The 19,988-nt window shown below is 37.7% G+C and overlaps 1 protein-coding gene across 8 annotated transcripts in view; it reads right to left on the reverse strand.

Moving 5' to 3' along the window:
- The window catches only part of TANC2 (tetratricopeptide repeat, ankyrin repeat and coiled-coil containing 2), a 247,181-nt gene that overhangs the window by 224,900 nt on the left and 2,293 nt on the right, over positions 1–19,988 (reverse strand). Inside the window, exon 1 of one of the 8 annotated variants that reach the window (XM_036340065.1) lies at positions 203–286. The exons of the other annotated variants lie outside the window; for them this stretch is intronic. The gene's annotated coding sequence lies outside the window, so the exon portion shown is untranslated. Of the gene's footprint in view, positions 1–202; positions 287–19,988 lie in introns of those variants that run through there. 8 annotated transcript variants of the gene reach the window in all.

Consider the following 19,988-nt stretch of genomic DNA (forward strand, 5'->3'; position numbering starts at 1 on the left):
CAGTTCCCCCACTAGAATATAAACTCCACAATGGCATGGGAGCTGCTTGTTTATTCACTGCTGCAAGTCCATAACCAGAGAACAATAGTGCCTGCTAAATAGTAGGTGCCAAATAAATATTTATTGAATTAATGAATTACATTTCCTCAGTTTGTATTTGATTTGTCCAAGTCAAATCCCTTACAGAGAAACCTGATCTTACTCTTTTTATCCTCAGTGCTATCTCCTGGAGGTTCTCAACACTTCTTGAATGAGTAAATGAATGAATGAATAAACTGAGCAAAGACTTGATTCATCAGATCAGTAACCTGATAAAGACATAAGGAGATACAATATAAGTAACTTTCAATTAGATAAGACCAGGTTATGAATTAACTAGAACAATGGGGAATACTTAGGGTGATCATGCAACAGAGATAGGGAATGGCAAAGAAATTCCGGGCAAGTTCAAATTTTTATCTGAGAAAAACCCAAGAAAATTCTAGTCATACTTCAAACTTTTGCCTCAATTAGACCTTACTAATATATATGTGTACTTCTTCAAAGTTTCAAGTGAAAAAAATTATAAGCACAGATTATTAGAATTATTTTAAATTACTAAGAATAGGAGTCAAAAAGAATAAAAATCTCACATCTAAAAATAAACCAAGATAACATTCTAAAGTTAATTTAAATGAAAAAATGCTGATGGGTGGAATAAATTAATTATAATGATGATCACTTTTTGAAGTACAGAGGGTTTTTTCTTCGCTAGTTCTAAAACATTCTATAAAACTTGACTGAAATGCATAAAGAATGAAATGAAACATATACTTATTAAAAGCTAATTACCCATCTCATAGTTACATTTTAGTAATATGACTTCCTTATTCAAATTAACACATCACTAGGAAATTTGCTATAATAAAATACAGAAATTCCACAAAATTGAAGCTAAGTGGAAAATGGCAGTTTGAGCTAATTGGATTAATGACAGCAATGTAAGGATAAATTATATCTTACTTTTCCAAATTTTATACCCAAATTTTAAAATAACTCTCTCAGGAGAAATCATTAAATACCTAACAAGTGAATCTCTGGCAGAATAACAACAACCAACCCATTCTCAGGCCCCAATCATTTCTAACTGTCATATACTTAATTGATACAAACATATTGTTATCTATGTGACCTCTAAGCTTTTACGTTTGTGACACCTGGTCTAAACCACTTAGGAGAAGTATTAACTATTCTCCTTTAAATGGTCCACCAACGCTGGATATTCATCTCTTATCTCAACATCTTCTTGAACTATCTTATTAGTAGACAATCAATTTTCATCTTTAATCTTCATCTCTCCTACCTATCTAAAGCCTTTTCTTATTCTATTATTCAAAACAGGAGCACAATATCTCCCCTGCATTAAGCATTTATGTACAACTAGAGGCACCAGTGGGATCCCTTGGTCTGGCCTGTGGGATCGGGTTGAAACCAGCTCTCCAACATCCCCCGAGGGGTCCCAGAATGCTAGAGGGCATAGGCCAGGCCGAGGGACCCCACCAGTGCACTACTGGGGAAGTCTCCAGGGCATGTCCAGCCTGTCTCGCTCAGTCCCAATTGGCCGGACCCCAGCAGCAAGCTAACCTACAGTCAGAGAATCTACCCCCTGGTGGTCAGGAGACATCATAGCAACTGGTCAACCTGGTTGACTGTCTACCCCCTGGTGGTCAGTGCACATCACAGTGAGCAGTTGAGCGGCCTTAGCATATCATTAGCATATTACGCTTTGATTGGTTGAACGGCCGACTGGTCGACCGGACACTTAGCATATTAAGCTTTCACATATTAGGCTTTTATTATATAGGATAATGTAATCAAATTAACAATTAAGCACTTCTGCACTATTCAAGCTAAATAACCACAGTACTCCCTTTAACTTTTCTTTGCAGGATATTTTCCATTCTATTAATCAGCTTTAAAAACAACAACACTCTTTTTCTATATTCTTTTCCACTTTGAGTAACTTGGTATTATTTTTTATTCTCATTTTTGGGAATGATTTATTCTTACTTATTTCTTTGTTTTACAATTCTAGAAACAAGTCCCTTGACATTAGAACTCTGCCTAATACGTTAATTATTGTAATTAAAATGCTTTTAAACTCCGATAGGATCTGAAGAAAATGTTGCAAATAGTAAGAAAATAAAAAAATAACAGAAAAGATCAACCAAAAAACTTGTATACATATATGTATAACCCATAGACACAGATAATAGGGTGGGGTGGTGAAGGCCTTGGGAGTGGGAGGTAGGTGGGCTAGAAGAGGTCGGTGGGGAAAAAGGGGACATATGTAATACTTTCAACAATAAATATTTAAGAAAAAAATAATAAACTAAGATATTGTCTATAGAACTCTAATTACAATAACAAGAATGCATACTGATCCGAATGATGATGTGCCATCTTTCCTTACCCAGGCAAACAACAAAATCTTTCTTTTTTTTTTTATATATCCTTACCTGAGGATATGTTTTTATTGATTTTAGAAAAAGAGGAAGAGAGAGAAACATCGATGTGAGAGAGAAGCATCCATCAGTTGCCTCCCATACACACCCCAACCATTTGAGTTTTATGACTGAGGTAAATTATTACCCAAAAATGTAGGGAATATGTATAGAGGTACCTTTATATAGGTAGATTAAAAAAAAAAAAAGCCTCATACATGTCCTTAACAGCATTAAACTGAATATCCGAGGGCAGCAATAGTAATCCTTAAACTATGATCTCTGTATTCATTATTGGCAGTGCGTACTCAACAGACCTAGACCACTAAGGCAATATCTAGGAAGAGTAGAGGTCAAGTGGGTTCTGTATTGTATATAAGAGGAAGGGAAAAGGCTAGAGAGTTAGAAACACCAATGAGAAAGAAACATCGATCAGCTGCCTTCTGCACGCCCCCTATTAGGGATCGAGCCTGCAACCAAGGTACCTGACCTTGACCGCAATCAAACCCGGGATTCTTCAGTCCTCCAGCTAATGCTCTATCCGCTGAGCCAAACCAGTAAGGGTATAATCTCCAGGTTATTAAACATTATTATATTTAATTTCATTTGAAGAGTCAGCCACAGTCCTTATCAAATGCTTGTGATAATCCTCTATTTGAACAGATCTCAACAAAACTATTTACAGCATTCACAGTTTATCTCTATTCTGATACGACAAGAATCTCTTCATTTTTACATATCCAAAAAAAAGCAATAGGTACCCTCTGGTACTCATGATAATTTTTAAACACTAGTAAACTAGTCTTAGAAGGCATCACATTCTATTAAACTATCTTAAATGCTATTTATACAAAGTCTTTACGTACTTAAATCAGACTGCTAAGTAAACAATATAAAGAGATCATGGACATAATGGAAAGAGTATACTAGTAATCTTTAGACAGAGATTTACCTATGTTCATGTCCTGGCCCTATCAATTACTAACTGTATGACTGTACAAGTTACTTAGCCTCGCTGACCCCCAGTTTCTCCTCTACCACAAACATGAAACCATCTAACTTGCAAAGCTGTTTTAAGGAATAGAGATGTATAATTGCATACTACCTACCAACTGTTAAAGTTGCCTGCCTCAAATTCTCCCTCTCTTTTTTATTAACAAAACACTAATTTTGGATAAGGTAGTAATGTGCCTAAAATATCAGACTCCCTGTATCCATGGTGACCAGACAACCAGTTGTAACCAATGAAATGAAAACATAAGGCTATGAGCAAGGACTAAAGAAAAACTACTGTTTTAAAAACTAAAATGTCTGGGGAGGAAGTAGTTATCTTGCAATCCATAAGGCAAAAGCCACCCTTCAATGATAGCAGAGAAAAAAATATAGGAGGAGCCTGTGTCCCTGATGGCATTGTAGCACTGCCTTATTTCCTGTTACCTGGGAGGAAAAAATCCTCTGTGATTAAGCCACTCTACTTGAGTTTCTATTGCATGCAGCTGAACACAATCTTAACAGTATGTAAAAACACCTAGAAAAACAATCACCCCCCAAAAAAAGAATCCACCCAGAAGATCAGTAAAGGCAATTACTCCACAAAACTTCTCATTTAACAGAATGTGTTAAATTATACATCCATAAAGTAGTGTTAAATTATTCATCTGTAAAGCAATGACACAGTGGGATGTTAACTAACACAAACACACACACACACACACCCATTATTAAAAATGGGGTATAATAATGTATTCATTAAGATCAGGAATTTTTATCTTAATCAGGAGAATCAAAGAATGATAGCTTTAATCAAGAAAGGTGTTCTTGATGAAATAGAAAAAAATTAAAAAATGCAAATGGGTGAAAATTCTATTATTATAGCTTCATTTTTTGATATTTAAAGTATACCCACACCACAATGTACGAGCTCAAATGCTATTGAATGAAAGGGAGTAAGCACAACTGGAACTAAGGATTCTATTTCGGATAAAGTAAAATTTTGAATGGATAGTTAAGGACATATAAATATTAAGAAAAAGTTAAGTGTTTTTTTTTAAAGCCAGAATTCTTATCTTCAAATAATGAAATAAATTACAAAATGATAATCAAAAGCTAATTTTCTGGATCAGATTATAGAAGAGTAGCATGTAATATGAAGCAAAGTAGGCAGAATTGATATGTAATACAATAATCAGGGAAAGGGGCAGAGAAAGGGTGAGAATAGATCAAGTCAGAATCAGAAAACAGAGTTGGGGATAAAAAAGAGAGATAAAACTTTAAGGATAAAGTTTTAAGTTAACCCACTTGCAACTTTAAACCCCACTCACCTACACCCTTTCCCAGATCCCTTTCTGTCACCTAAGCAAACTTACTTAATATCACCTTTAAATCTTTCCTTCTACAAATTATCCAGTCCTCCTCCTTAATATTATCTCTTTCCTTCTCCTTATGAGTCCTGCAAGACCTATTAAAACCCTATTTTTCTACCAATTTCTCTGATAATCTTCACATGCATTCATAATATTTAAAACAATTTTTCTAGATGTACTTCTACAGTAAATGAATTTAAGTTTTTCTTTCTTCTGATTATGAGGCATGCCAAAGTTTGAGAACCACTGCTGTAAACCTTTGAAAGAGCTCTACGTTCCTGAAGAATATGATGAAATAAGCTACCTGGAGAAAGAAAATCCCAGGCAGAAGAAACAGTGAATGCATTGCCCTGATACGCCAAGGTTGCTGGTTCAATCTTGGTCAGGGGACATACAAGAATCAACCAATGAATACATAAATAAGTCACACATACGCACGCACGCACGTGTGCCTTGAGTAACAGTAAAAAGGTGGTAAATTATAAAGTCCCAATGAAGTCAAAAGAATTAAGGTTGCTGGTAGAAGAAGTGAGCCAGAAGAACTAGTGGTGGTAGTTGGGAGAGCAAAATGCCAGAAAAGCTGTAGTTACTGGTAATAACAAGGTCTAGGGCAGTGACTCTCAATCATGGCTGAACATTAAAGTCACCTTGGAAAACTGTTAAAAATAATGCAAATGCACTGAGGGTTTAAAAACATCTGCAAAGGAGCCCTAACCAGTTTGGCTCAGTGGATAGAGCGTCGGCCTGCGGACTGAAAGGTCCTAGGTTCGATTCCGGTCAAGGGCATGTACCCTGGTTGTGGGCACTTCCCCAGTAGGGGGTGTGCAGGAGGCAGCTCATTGATGTTTCTCTCTCATCGATGTTTCTAACTCTCTATCCCTCTCCCTTCCTCTCTGTAAAAAATCAATAAAATATACAGTGGGGCCTTGACTTACGAGTTTAATTCGTTCCGCGATGGAGCTCGTAACTCAAATTACTCGTATGTCAAATCAATTTTCACCATTACAATGACAGGTGATGCTGGGCTGATATTGTGGCGTTCACTGTGACGTTCGCTGTGCCAACTAGCAGTGGGGTATCTGAAGCTGGCTCGTAACCCGAATTTTAGCTCGCAACTCAAAGCAAAAAATCGGCCGAGAGACGGCTTGTATCTCGAAAAACTCGTTAGTCGGAACACTCGTAAGTCAAGGCCCCACTGTATTTAAAAAAAAAAAAAAAAAATCTGCATAGGATATGCCATAAAAGTGAATGACTGAGGTAGAAGACAAGATCAGTAGAGAATTCCAGAGGCCAAACTATCAGGATCATCTGTATGGATACTAAAATCATTAATTTTAACTGGAGTAGTAAGAGAGTAACAGTAAGCCCAGAAGAAATCTAGAAGCAATTATGAGAGAAACAAAGAGGAGGAGCCAGCACTTAAAAACTCTTCAGGGAAGAAATAAGTTTCAGTTAGAGAAAAAAAGTAATAATGTTTAGATAAGAGGTTAAAATGAAAAGGAATTTTGCAGATAACTGACAATGAGCTCCAGAAGGCAAAGAAGAAGGGTCTCGAGATCATATATGGGTGCAAATTGGGATCAGACAACAGAGAGGAAGTTAATAGAAGGTCCAGACACAACTACTGGAGAATAAGGCCAGGAAGTCTCAGAAAGCAAGCTGCCATACTTTTTAACCCTACACAAAAACAAAAGAAAAAGCTCTATGAAGATAGAAAAACTTTTCCTGACCCAGCCACATTCAAAGAGATTTTTAAAATTAATTTCAAATAAAAGTGAGTCACAGGAAAGTATCAATGTCAATCCTATACAAAGTCGTTATAAGAAAAGAAAAAATAAGGAGATTAATATCCCTACAGACAATGAAACCATGCCAGAAAGACATGCCCACATAATAGATCAAAACTGTAACATGCTATTTCAAAATGAGTTAAAAGACTTTAAGAAAATGACACAAGACATGAACAAACAGATGTGAGAATTACACAAACTACAATGAGATTACATTAACTCAGGAAAGAATTAAAAATGAAAGAATCAGTGGTACATCTACACAGTAGAATACTACACTGCGGTTAAAAAAAAAAAAAAAAAAGGAATTCTTACCATTTGCAACAGCATGGATGGAACTGGAGAGCATTATGCTAAGTGACATAAGCCAGTCAGAGAAAGATAAATATCACATGATCTCACTCATTTGTGGAATATAATGAACAACATAGATGATGAACAAAAACAGATCCAGAGGTAGAAAAGCATCGATCAGACTTCAAACCTCAGAGGGAAGGTAGGGGAGGGTGGGGGTAAGGGCGAGATCAACCAAAGGACCTGTATGCATGCATATAAGCCTAACCAATGAACACAGACACCAGGGGGGTGAGGGCATGAGTGGGCTGGGGGGGGCGGGGGAGGGGGAATGGGGAGATAAGGACACATATGTAATACCTTAATCAATTAAGAAAAAAATTAGCCCTAACCGGTTTGGCTCAGTGGATAGAGCGTCGGTCTGCGGACTCAAGGGTCCCAGGTTCGATTTCAGTCAAGGGCATGTACCTTGGTTGTGGGCACATCCGCAGTAGGGGGTGTGCAGGAGGCAGCTGATGGATGTTTCTCTCTCATCGATGTTTCTAACTCTCTATCCCTCTCCCTTCCTCTCTGTAAAAAATCAAAAATATATTATTTTTAAAAAATAAAAATAAAAAAGAGAGTAAATATGAAAATAAAATAAAATAAAGTAAAATAAAATAAAAGAATCATTCCAGAAATGAAGACAGAAATGAATAAAACCAGATAATCCCTTAAGAAAAATACAAGGTAAGCCCGGCTGGTGTGTCTTAGTGGTTGGGCAACAACCTATGAACCAAGAGGTCACAGTTCGATTTCTGGTCAGGACACATGCCGGGGTTTCAGTCTCAATCCCCAGGGGGAGGAGGCAGCCGATCATGATTCTCCCTCATCACTGATGCTTCTCTCTCTCTCTCTCTCTCTCTCTCTCTCTCTCTCTCTCTCTCTCCCTTCCTCTCTGAAATCAATAAAAATCTTTTTTTTTTAATAGAAGGTAAAAAGGAGGAAAATTTCATAACTCAAAAGATAAAACGGATTTGAAAGTGATAAATACTGAAGACAGGCAAAGAATATTGAATATATGGATTATGAGAATCCCTGAAGAAGAAAATGAAAGCAAGGAACGGAACAAATCTAAAAAAATAATAATTTTTTAAACTTCCCTAAAATAGAAAAAATATTTGAAACCACTTTTTGAAAAAGCACAATTTGTCCCTAAGAATATCAACTTAGAATGAACAAAATGATTTTACTATTACTAAACATTAAAGAATAACACCAAAAAATGAAAAAGTGAGACCAGGAAGGGGTAAATCAAAAATTGTACAGACAAGAAGAGTTCAAGAAATGAGAGATGAACTGGCAGTATTGGGTCTCTCATGATATGAAAGTGATAAAGTGCATAATGAGATTAGATTGATAATCTCGGGGGGGTCATAAGAGTGGCACAACTTTGTAGGAGACAAAGAACCAGTTACTTATAAAGAAAGCAGAACAGACTGGCATCAGACTTATCTATTGCACAAGAAGCTTGATGACAGTGGTATAAGATGCATATACTATATAGGAAAAAAAAAAGGATTATAACTCAAGAACAATATATCCAAGGATTCAGAAATGATACCACATATACTCTGAGGAAATTACTACAAAATTTTATAAAATGCTTTTCTGGCATCTATTAAGATAGTCACTGGTCTCTTTTTTCCAGTCTTCACCACTCCTAGAGTTGTAGCTGGCAGTATAAATATAGCCAAATCCAAGAACAATATCACATACAACCCGTCCTGGAAATGGCTTCAAGAAACTTAGATCCTAAGTAATGCATATTTTGCAAACAAGCATAAGAAAAGCCTCAAAAAGATTTAGGCCAGTGTTTCAAAGGCAATGAGCACCAGTACAAAGGCCAACAAGGTGCTCATTACGCCCAAAGTAATCAAATAGAAGATCTTAAAATGTGCCAGCCCTAAACTGAAAAGGCTCACCCGTATCATCCATTTCTGTCTCTAGAAGTATGCTTATTTCCATACTGTCAAGGAACCAGGCTTTGGCAACCAAAGGCCAGTTATCCCCAACACAAAGTCCCCCAACTCACTCTAAAAGAGAGAGACAATCATATAGTTTTTTATTTTGTAATATATTAATATAAAAAATGTTAATATTTAACTGCCTTTGCCTTCCTAGAATAAACTACTTGATCATGAGGTAGTCTTTTATTTTTATTTTTTTTAAATATATTTTATTGATTTTCTACAGAGAGGAAGGGAGAGGAATAGAGAGTTAGAAACATCGATCAGCTGCCTCCTGCACACCCCCTACTGGGTATGTGCCCGCAACCAAGGTACATGCCCTTGACCAGAATCGAACCTGGGACCCTTGAGTCCGCAGGCCAACGCTCTATCCACTGAGCCAAACCGGTTAGGGCGAGGTACTGTCTTTTAAATACACTGCTGGATTTATTTTGCTAATATTTTATTTAGAATGTTTGCTTTTCTAGTCATGAGTAAGAATTGACTAACATTTATAATAGCAAAAAAAATGAAAATCGTAACATCCATCAGTTAAAGAAAAACAGACCAAATTATGGTGTAGTATGCTATGGAATGTTACTCGGCTTTGTAAAATTAGAATTTCACTTACTAAACTGGAGAGATTGCCATGATATATTCTTTCCCTTTATTTTTTCTTTTAATCCTCACCTGAGGATGTTTTTCACTGATTTTTAGAGAGAAAGGAAGAGGGACAGATAAATATCGATATGACAGAGAAACATTGATATTAGAGAGAACTATTACCCCTATTGGGGACCAAATCCACAACCTAGGCATGTGCCCTGACCAGGAATCAAACCCACCACCTTCTTGGTGCAGGGGACAACACTCCAACCAACTGAGCCACCTGGGCAGGGCAGCCATGTTTTCTTAAATTAATAAAGCAAGTAACAAAAAGCCTGTGTATGTGAGTGTAAACATAGTGGGGTAAAAGTAGTTTTACAGTTGTGAGTACACGAAACACAGAGTTTATTCTTTTACTAGAGGCCTGGTGCACAAAATTCTTGTGGGGGGAGAGGGGGAGGATGTCCCTCAGCCCGGCTTGCACCTTCTCCAATCTCGGACCCCTCAGGGGATGTCCGAATGCCGGATGTCCCCTGCGGGATCCGGCCTAAACTGGCAGTCGGACATCCCTCTCACAATCCAGGACCGCTGGCTCCTAACTGCTTCTGCCTGCCAGCCTGATTGCCCCCTAACCACTCCCCTGCCAACCTGATTGAGGCCTAACTGCTCCCCTGCCAGCCTGATCGCCCCCAACTGCTCTCCCCTGCCGGCCCTATAGCCCCCAACTGCTCTCCCCTGCCGGCCCAATGGCCCCCAACTGCCCTCCCCTGCCGCAACCCGCCTCCTCCGCCAGGACCCGCCTCCTCCGCGTGAAGTAGTGGAGACGCCAGGACCGGCCTCCTCTGTGCCACGTGGAGCCACAGGACCTCCCAGGCCTCACCATGCAGAGCGGCCACCAGGCCCTGCCTCTGCTGTGTGCATGGCCATCTTGTGGCGGCCATCTTGTGAGGACATTGCACGCGAAGGCATGAGATATTCATTTATTAAATACTAGAGGCCCAATGCACGTAATTCATGCATGGGGGGCAGGGGTATCCCTCAGCCCAGCCTGCACCCTCTCACAATCTGGAACCAGCTCCGAATCACTCACCTGCCTGCCTGCTCCTAACTGCTCGCCTGCCTGACTGCTCGCTCACTGCACGTCATAGCGACCAGTTGTTCCGGTAGTTGCGTCGTAATGGTCGCTTAGGCTTTTATATAGATAGTATTTTTTCCATAGGAACAATTGTAAAACTTCTGCCACAACCTGTGTGCTTATGTTTTTGAGCAAAGAGAAAGATGTTGAAAAATACACAGTATTGGTTAATGTTGGAGTAAAAGTGGAGAAGGGAGACCCTGAGGGAAGAGAAAAATAATTAACTTTTTCTTTATTTACCCATTTTGTTTATTCTAGTGGTTGCAAGCAGAGTATTACTTTTGAAAAATTTTTAAAAGGTAAAATAGGGGATAAGGGATAACAGGAGAAAACACCAGATATAAGTAAAAACAATTGACATTTGTTGACAATAAATGGCTATCTTTAGCCATTTTCAGCCAAAGACAAAAAGAGAATTAAATTATCTAAAGCAAGAAGATAATCATTATGAAGTTCATTTATTTAAAAACACAAAATCCACCTGAACAGTGTGACTCAGTAGTTAAGTGTTGACCTATGAACCAGGAAGTCACAGTTCGATTGCAGGTCAAGGTTGTGGGCAGGATCCCCAGTGTGGGGTATGCAGGAGGCAACCAATAAATGATTCTCAATGATTCTTATTTCTGTCTCTCTCTCCCTCTCCCTTCCTCTCTGAAATCAATAAAAAAATATTTTAAAAAATAAATAAAATAAAAATAAAAACACAAAATCCTTGTGGCTCTCTCTTATGGGGCATGCCCACGCCTTTCCCCACTCTCTTCCCATTAGGCATGTTTTCCTTGCCTCTCTCTCTTCTAAGCGCCAAGGGCCCTTCTGCCTCTGTAACTTGTTCCCTGAGTCTATTTCTTCTACAGCTCACTTCTTCTACCTCTATGACTTTCTAAATAAACATTCTCTTATAGTTTGAGTCTTTGCTCTGAATTCTTTCCTAGCCAGAACTGAAGTAAAAAAAAATACAAATCCTATATAATAAAAGTGTAATATGCTAAGTGTCTGGTCGACCAGGCAGCCATTCAACCAATCCTATATACAAAATACAAATCCTATATAATAAAAGCATAATATGCTAATGATATGCTAAGGCTGCTCAACTGCTCCTATGAGGTGCACTGACCACCAGGCAGATATTCCAACTGGTAGGTTAGCTCGCTGCTGGGGTCTGGCCAATCGGGACTGAGAGAGACGGGCCGGACACACCCTGGAGCCCTCCCACGGTCCCTCCCCAACTGGCCAACCTCCTGCATCCCTCCCTGGCCCTGATCATACACTGGTGGGGTCCCTCTGCCTGGCCTGTGCCCTCTCGCAATCCCAGACCCCTCGGGGGGTGTCAGAAAGTCAGTTTCGGCCAGACCCCGCAGGCCAGGCCAAGGGACCCCACTGCACGAATGGCCTCTGGAGCCACAGTTGCATGTAAGTGGTCTTTCCCGAGTGCATTGAGCAAGATGCCTTTAGGATGAACTAGTTTTTATTTTAGAACTAGCACAAACATAGATATTAGGACAACTAAGAGATAGTGAGTCAAGTCCATTTAAAGAAACATATTCAACGACTAATTGTATAATGATACACAGAAGAGCAGAAATGAACAAAATGTTACAGAAATAATTGAAGCTTGGGAAAAATGAGATTTTGAATAGTTAGCTTATCATACTAAAAAAGGACAGGCAAACTTTTTCTATTATTTTACACTGTAACTAGACAAATCCTTTTTATTAAGTACATCACAAAAGAAAACCAACCACCTTGACTGACTGCCACATACAAGTTTTTTAAAAAGAAAAATTACATGGCGCATGGGGTGGGGGTGGGAGGATAAAGTTATCATACACAGAAAGTTCCAGTTATTCACAAAAGTGAAAGATGTTTATAAAAGTTAAAAATGTTTACATGATTGAGTTGAAAAAAAATTGTCAAAAAGCTCTTTGTCTCAAGCTGTGATTTGCTACATTATAGAGGACATTAAAAATTAATATTTTGTCAAGTTTATGCTGCTTAAAGACAAACAGTCCAAAAAAGAAATGTATACTAGGAGTATGCCCAACAGCATCTCTCGCCTAAGACTTTTTATTTTAAACTTTATGGTTTTTCAAGAATTCTTTCTCTCAGCTCTTATCAAATCCTTCATAAAAGAAATTTTCAGAACACAAAATAAATCAGTAGCCAAATTACCTCAGGTTTTTTAAATGACTTGCAAGGCTGAAAAGGAATGTAAGACAAGATAACAATGCTAATAAAAATACTGGGGAGGAGCTGTGGGAAGCATACATCAAAAAGAGAAATCTAGGACACTTTCCAAAGCCTAATAAAAATTACCACTTAGTAAGTACTAGGCATTGTCCTAAGGATTTTCACTGACATTATTTCATTTCATCATCATCATCAAAACCTTGCAAGATAGGTTTAAGCCCCCTAGTGACAGAGCAGTAATTCTAACCTGTTTTCATGATACAAAAACTCACAAATTTATGTTCTACCTACTATACAATGTGTCTCATGATTGCAGAATTTCAAAGCTTCTTTACAACTGAACAATAGTATTGTCATCCTATAATATTGGAATGTCTGAGTAACAACTTTCAAAGAAAGTCTATTTTCCTCTTTAAAGCCCTAAAAAGATAAGAGCTAAGATTCTCTGGCGCTGAAGCAGGACCCGAGTATGTAGTAAGTCTTCATCCCACATGTCTACTAAAGCTAATGACCTTCATTCACCCTAATTCACAATCCTGGGGAGCACTACAGGACTCCATGGAATTTGAACAGAAATAGAATTCCAGAGCACCACAAACGCCCATCAAGCGTCCATAGGCTGATTAGCTTTGGCTTATTATATTTTGACAACTACAGCTAGAAACTGTGGGACCTTACAACACAAGATTAGGAACAAGGGACAAGAACAGACTTCCTTCATTTAGGCAGAGGCAATTTACTAAGATCTGAGGCAGATTCACCATACCTAAAATGATTAAATAACAATATCTACCCACTCCCATTTCCAAGTTTAATAACTAATCTACTTATAAGGTTGTAATACAAAGGTAAGGAAAAACGGGTTTCCATGGCAATAAAAACTGGTGCTGTATTTCTTCATATTGTCAATTTCTATAACCAGATATGGTAATGCAAGCATGGTGTTACAGACAAGGAAATACGCATAGCTACCTGGCCCAAATATATCTGCTTGAAATAACAAAAGTTTTCTCTTATTATTGCTTATATGCTCTTCTTTGTGAATTTTATGTATGTAATACTTGCTGATATTTATTAAAAGGAGTATATAAATCACTGTTTTCCTTTACATACTTTTGTCGCCTAGAGAAAACAAACTGTAAAACTTATCAACATTGGTCAGTGAAACTTTAGGAAAGTGATAAACTTTAATACATTTATTTTTAACATTTTTCCTGGAAGTATAATGAGTAGCTAGGACATAAAATTTTGAATTAAAATTTTAGGTTTTATTTAAGAAATAATATGAAATGTCCACCTTCAACTGAAAGACTACTGTAATAAAAGTAACTACTGTACACAGTAGGTAGTCAATAAGTATTTAAGTGAATGATGTAATATTTTAATACACTGCATAAAAAAATCCAACTTTTCCAACATAACTAATCTAGCTTAACTCATATTCCTTAAATACAACGTGTCTGTATTACAAACTAATATATTAAATCAAGGGTCTTTACTTTCATATAACAATGATTTTTATGCAAAATATGAACAAAAGACCACCCCTGAGCAAAAAAAGAAAATGTTCTCTTATGTGCTGGGCTCCAAACCTCTCTGCTTAGGATACCTCTTCTAAGAAAAAGGAATAGAAGAATCAAACAGATTCCACATATGGGGAAGAAAAGGGGAGACATCTGTAATACTTCCAACAATAAAGATAAATTTTTAAAAAGAAGAATCAAATAATACACTTTGTCAGAAACTGCTTCGGAGTTAGACATAGTATGGGTCTCATATGGAGGTACAACGGGAGTGCTCTGTCAGATAAATCACTACTAAGGCAAAGTGGCCAATCTTTTCTCAGTAAATAGACAGAAGCAATTATGCCCTATAGAGGCCTCCAACGGACATGGTTGGTCTGTCTCCAACTCATGACATTTAATGAACATTTAATGGGCACAGACTATATAACAGACCAAGCACTGGTAAACTTTATCTATAAAGGGCTAAACAGTAAATACATATTTAGGCTCTGCGGGCCACATGGTCTCTATTATAACTACCCACCTCTGCTGTTGTACCCAGAGAACAGCCATGGCCATGTAAATAACTAAGCATGGATATATTCCAATAAAACTTTCTTTATGGCCACTGAAATTTAAATTTCCTACAATTTTCACATATCACAAAGCATTATCCTCCTTTTGATATTTTTCAACCATTTAAAAATGTAAAAACTATTCTTTGCTTTCAGGCCATACAAAACAGACGCTGGGCTGCATTTGGCCCATATGCTATAGTTTGCTAACCCCTGTAATATAAAATGAAAATATTTCATCTAAAGTTCACACAGAGAACTTTCTAACCTTCCTGCCTTCACCCTAATAAATATTTTTTTAATCTAGTTTAACTCTAGAGTTCGTTTTAGTTATAGTCCAGTTATTCTGAGTAATTTGGATGGAGTGTGTAAGTATGTATATATCTGTAGAGAATGTTCTCTAACTCCACAATAAGAGATGAGAGCCTGGCTGGTGTGGCTCAGTGTTGAGCATTGACCTATGAACCAGGAGGTCACAGTTTGATTCCCTCAGGGCACATGCCCAGGTTGTGGGCTCCATCCCCAGTAGGGGAGCGTGCAGGAGGCAGCCAGTCAGTGACTCTCATCATTGATGTTCCTATCTCTCTCTCCTTCTCCCTTCCTCTCTGAAATCAATAAAAATATTTTTTAAAAGGGAGGGGGGAGAAAGAGGAAGAGGAGGAGGATGGGAAAGGAGATGGGAGAGGGAGGGGAGGGGGGGACATCCATGTAAGAAACTTTAATCAGCTGCCTCCTGCACACCCCCTACTGGAGATGGAGGCGGGAGACCAGGCATGTGCCCTGACGAAGGAATCCATCCAGAGGTCTTTGGTGCACAGGGCAACACTCCACCAAGGAGCCACACCAGCCAGGGCTCAAGTTGTTTTTTGTGGATTTTTTTTAAAGGAATTTGAAAGGTAGGATATACCATGCACTGAATAAAAGCAGAGATTGATATTATGGAGAAGAAAGGGGAAAGACAGGACATGATAAGACTAATACCAACTTAATTCTTTTGCCTCTTAAACTTACCTTAAACTGTTATTTATCTTCAACTATTCAAGAACTAACAAAAGCAGAATGTAACGTATTTTTGTAATGTGTGACCCATGAAAAAGCAACTAGCTGATACTTATAACATCCACAAAGCTTTCAAACGATTAATAAAGATTTTTAAAATAAAATAAATTGACCAAGTAAAAGAAATTTGTTTCCATAAATAATATGGTATCATAATTAGTTAGAACTTTCTGGAATAAAAAAGATTTCTACCAGAAACTTTTTTCATTATTATATCCTCAACCTGCTCTAGCCTTCTAAAACTCAGAAACCAATTTCTTTTTTTTTTAAATATATTTTATTGATTCCTTACAGAGAAGAAGGGAGAGGGATAGAGAGCTAGAAACATCGATGAGAGAGATCAATCAGCTACCTCCTGCACGCCCCCCAGTGGGGATGTGCCCCAACCAAGGCACATGCCCCAGACCGAAATCAAACCTGGGACCCCTGAGTCCGCAGGCCAAACCAGTTCGGCCAGAAACCAATTTCTTATTTTTTATCGAGTATTACCTTGAATATTAAGCACTAAAGATAAAATATCCTCTCAAAGAAAGAAAATAGGCCAGTGAGTGGGAAAATATAGCGGTTAAGTCTTTAAACTTTTTCTTTTAAACTATTTCTCTCCACAGATTTTTAAAGAGACTCCAAACATATGTACTCTCCATCTCCTTAACAAGTTTCTACAAAAGATGCTATTGAAATAAACCAAGGGACAGTTTTCATGGTATTATGACAAAGACTAAACTACTTATACAGTATATTTAATAATAGAATTTGATGACATAGGCACTCTGCAGATACGACAATGCTAAGTTTCAATTCATCCCGAGGGGGGGGAAAGTCCAAATAATTAAATTAGCTTCCAGACTACTTTATAGCATTTGTTAACCTTGCCCAGACTAGCGCTAGAAAAGTAAACAGCTCTGCAACAGTTTACTCTAGCTCCTTGAAATAAAATCTGGGTACCATCAGTAAAAACATTCTAGCTAACATTGGTGATTCTGTGTAAATACAATCCAATATAATTCAACTAATATGCCAAATCAGTATGTCCCAAAGATTCCATTTTAATTCTAGTCTAAAAGGAAGAAATATGATAAGGAGAGAATTTGACACATTTCTTTTACACACACGTGGTTCTAACTTATATCTAATCAATATCAACTACCCTAATATTTCCCTTTTGGAACTGCTAGTTTAGTATATTCCTTCTAGAACTACTTCCTTCTCCATTCAAAATAGTGCACACACAGTCAATTCAGAAAATACTAAAAGAGCAAAGACATTTATGGGGAAAAGGGGGGGAAGCTAAGGACAGTCAAGAATCGATGAAAAACAAGAACGAAAAAAGTAAAAAAAGGATGGAAGAGGGAAATAATCTAATGTTTAACAATGTTAGTAAAACTTTATGATAAAGATGCAAACAACAAATCTGATTTTATAAGTGAAGTATGCTAAAATAAACTACCAACCAACATAATACAGAGCATGATCTGAGTCTATGACAATTTATTAACTATATAAGCATACATCCTGAATGTTGTAATCATAATCTGTAGATTATATTGAATTCCCTTATCAACAAATGTATATAAAAGTGAAGGCAGTGTTTGATTACATAGGATATGTGATTCACAGAATGGCAGAAAGTTTGCCTAAGAGAAGAAAATAATTGTTACAAGTGTAGGAAGTGACATTCCATTTCTCAGACTGGGTGGAAGATATATGAGTATTGGCTGCACTGATATTCTTTATATTTTACACATTTTAAAATATTATTTCATATATAGTTAATACCTATAAAACAATGTTTTAAGTGTGAGAAAAATCTGAGCAAACAAATTATTTTAGGTTTTTGTTTTTCTGTTAATCCTCAACTGCGGATATTTTTTCCATTGATTTTTAGAGAGAGAGGGAGGGAGGAAGGGAGAGAGGGAAAGAAAGAGAGAAAGGGGGAGGGAGAGAGAGAGAGAGAGAGAGAGAGAGAGAGAGAGAGAGAGAGAGAGTGAAACATCAATGTGAAAGAGACACATCGGTTGGTTGCCTCCTGCACAAGTCCCAAATGGGGCAGGGGAACAAACCTGAAACCAATATGCGCCCTTGACCAGGAATTGAACCCATGACTCTTCAGTGTGCAGGTTGATGCTCTACCACTGAGCCATATCAGCCAGGGCTAGTTTTTCTTTTTAATCCTCACCTGAGTATATTTTTTTTATTGATTTTTAGAGAGAGAGAGAAACATCGATTAGCTGCCTCCTGTACACACCCCAACTGGGGATTGAACCCCAAACCTAGGTGTGTGTCCTGGTTAGGAATCTACAACCCTTTGGTGTATGGAACACTTCTCCAACCCAGCTACCTGGCCAGGATTGAGCAAACAATTATTGATGGAAGAGGTAAAATGAACATATGCATCCAATTCATTTTTGTTAATTACTTTAAAAAATAAGCCCTAGCCAATTTGGCTCAATGGATAGAGCGTCGGCCTGCGGACCCAAAGGTGCCAGGTTCGATTCCTGTCAAGGGCATGTACCTCAGTTGCAAGCTCCTCCCTGGCGGAGGCCCTAATCAGGGCCTGTGCAGGAGGCAACAAATCGATGTGTTTCTCTCACATCATCGATATTTCTCTCTGTCTTTCCCTCTCTCTTCCACTCTCTCCAAAAAGCAATGGAAAAATATTCCCGGGTGAAGATTAAAATATAAATAAATAAATAAATAAATAAATAAATAAATAAATAAATAAATAAAGTGAATGGGTAGAAAAATAGATAATTTCTCTTTAATTTTCCTAGAGAAAATTAGCAGTAAAGGTTTACTGGTATTAGTGTACTCTCAGAGATACTATACACGCATACATATGTACATACACATATACATATCAAACTACTTGAAGGTAACTTTCTGCTTCTAACGTTTCCCCCAAAGCCAACCTCCATCACAAATATTCCCTTAACCATAAAAAGTACTGATATGCCAGACCGCATGTGGCTCAGTGGTTGATCATCGACCTATGAACCAGGAGGTCATGGTTCGATTCCCGGTCAGGGCACATGCCTGGGTTTTGGGCTCCATCCCGTGTGGGTTGTGCAGGAGGCAGCTGATCAATGATTCTCTCTCGTCATTGATGTTTCTATCTCTCTCCCTCTCCCTTCCTCTCTCTGAAACCAATAAAAAACATACTTAAAGAAAGTACTGATACTCCCTCTACTCATAATCCCAGAAATAAATTACAAAAATAAATTCCTAAACAAAAATGTTCATATTGTAGTTTTTGGTGTATTTATAGGCTTAACATCTATGTATCTTCTTCTTACTTCAGTTTATCCACATCTATATTTGCTTTATGATGGGCACCTACAATTTAATGATGTGTGATAATACTAGTTTGATTGAGAGGGCAATAAAGTATACTGGTGAAGAGCACAGAGTTTGGAGCCAGAGCTCCTGAATTGAAACTCAGCTCTTCTGCTTGCTAGCTAAATAATCTTGGGCAAACTAATTAACATCTCTGTATTTCAGTTTCTTAACTGTAAAATGGGAATAACAGTATATACCTCATTGGGTGTTGGAACTAATTAAAACATGTATCACAGGACATAACAGGTGCTCTGTAAGGATGAGATATTACTAACGGTACTACTACTAACAATAGTACTGCACCATCTTCCCAAATATATTGAGACTATCTTTAGAATTTTGAATTATTCACTAAAATTAGATACTATTAAAAATAAACATTAAATCTGAAGGCTGATTGACAGTAAATTTAAAGCCCTGCACCTCTGAAGTGAATAGGTGATTAATAAATCTACATAAGCACTCTATCAAGAACAATCTGAGGAGAGTGGTATCTCCCAAGTGCAACTATCAATTTCTTCCCTTTCACAAGGGGGCAGTGATAACAAGAAAAGAATGGGACTCTGCAACACCTCTTCCTACAGACAGTAGGGGGTGGCAGTACATATGGCTTATAGTCAGAACAAAACAGGAAGACCCAACAGAACTGCTCTTTATTCTCCTCTGG

This window comes from Myotis myotis, unplaced genomic scaffold (assembly GCF_014108235.1).
Source record: "Myotis myotis isolate mMyoMyo1 unplaced genomic scaffold, mMyoMyo1.p scaffold_m19_p_17, whole genome shotgun sequence".
NCBI classification, from domain to species: Eukaryota; Metazoa; Chordata; class Mammalia; order Chiroptera; family Vespertilionidae; genus Myotis; species Myotis myotis.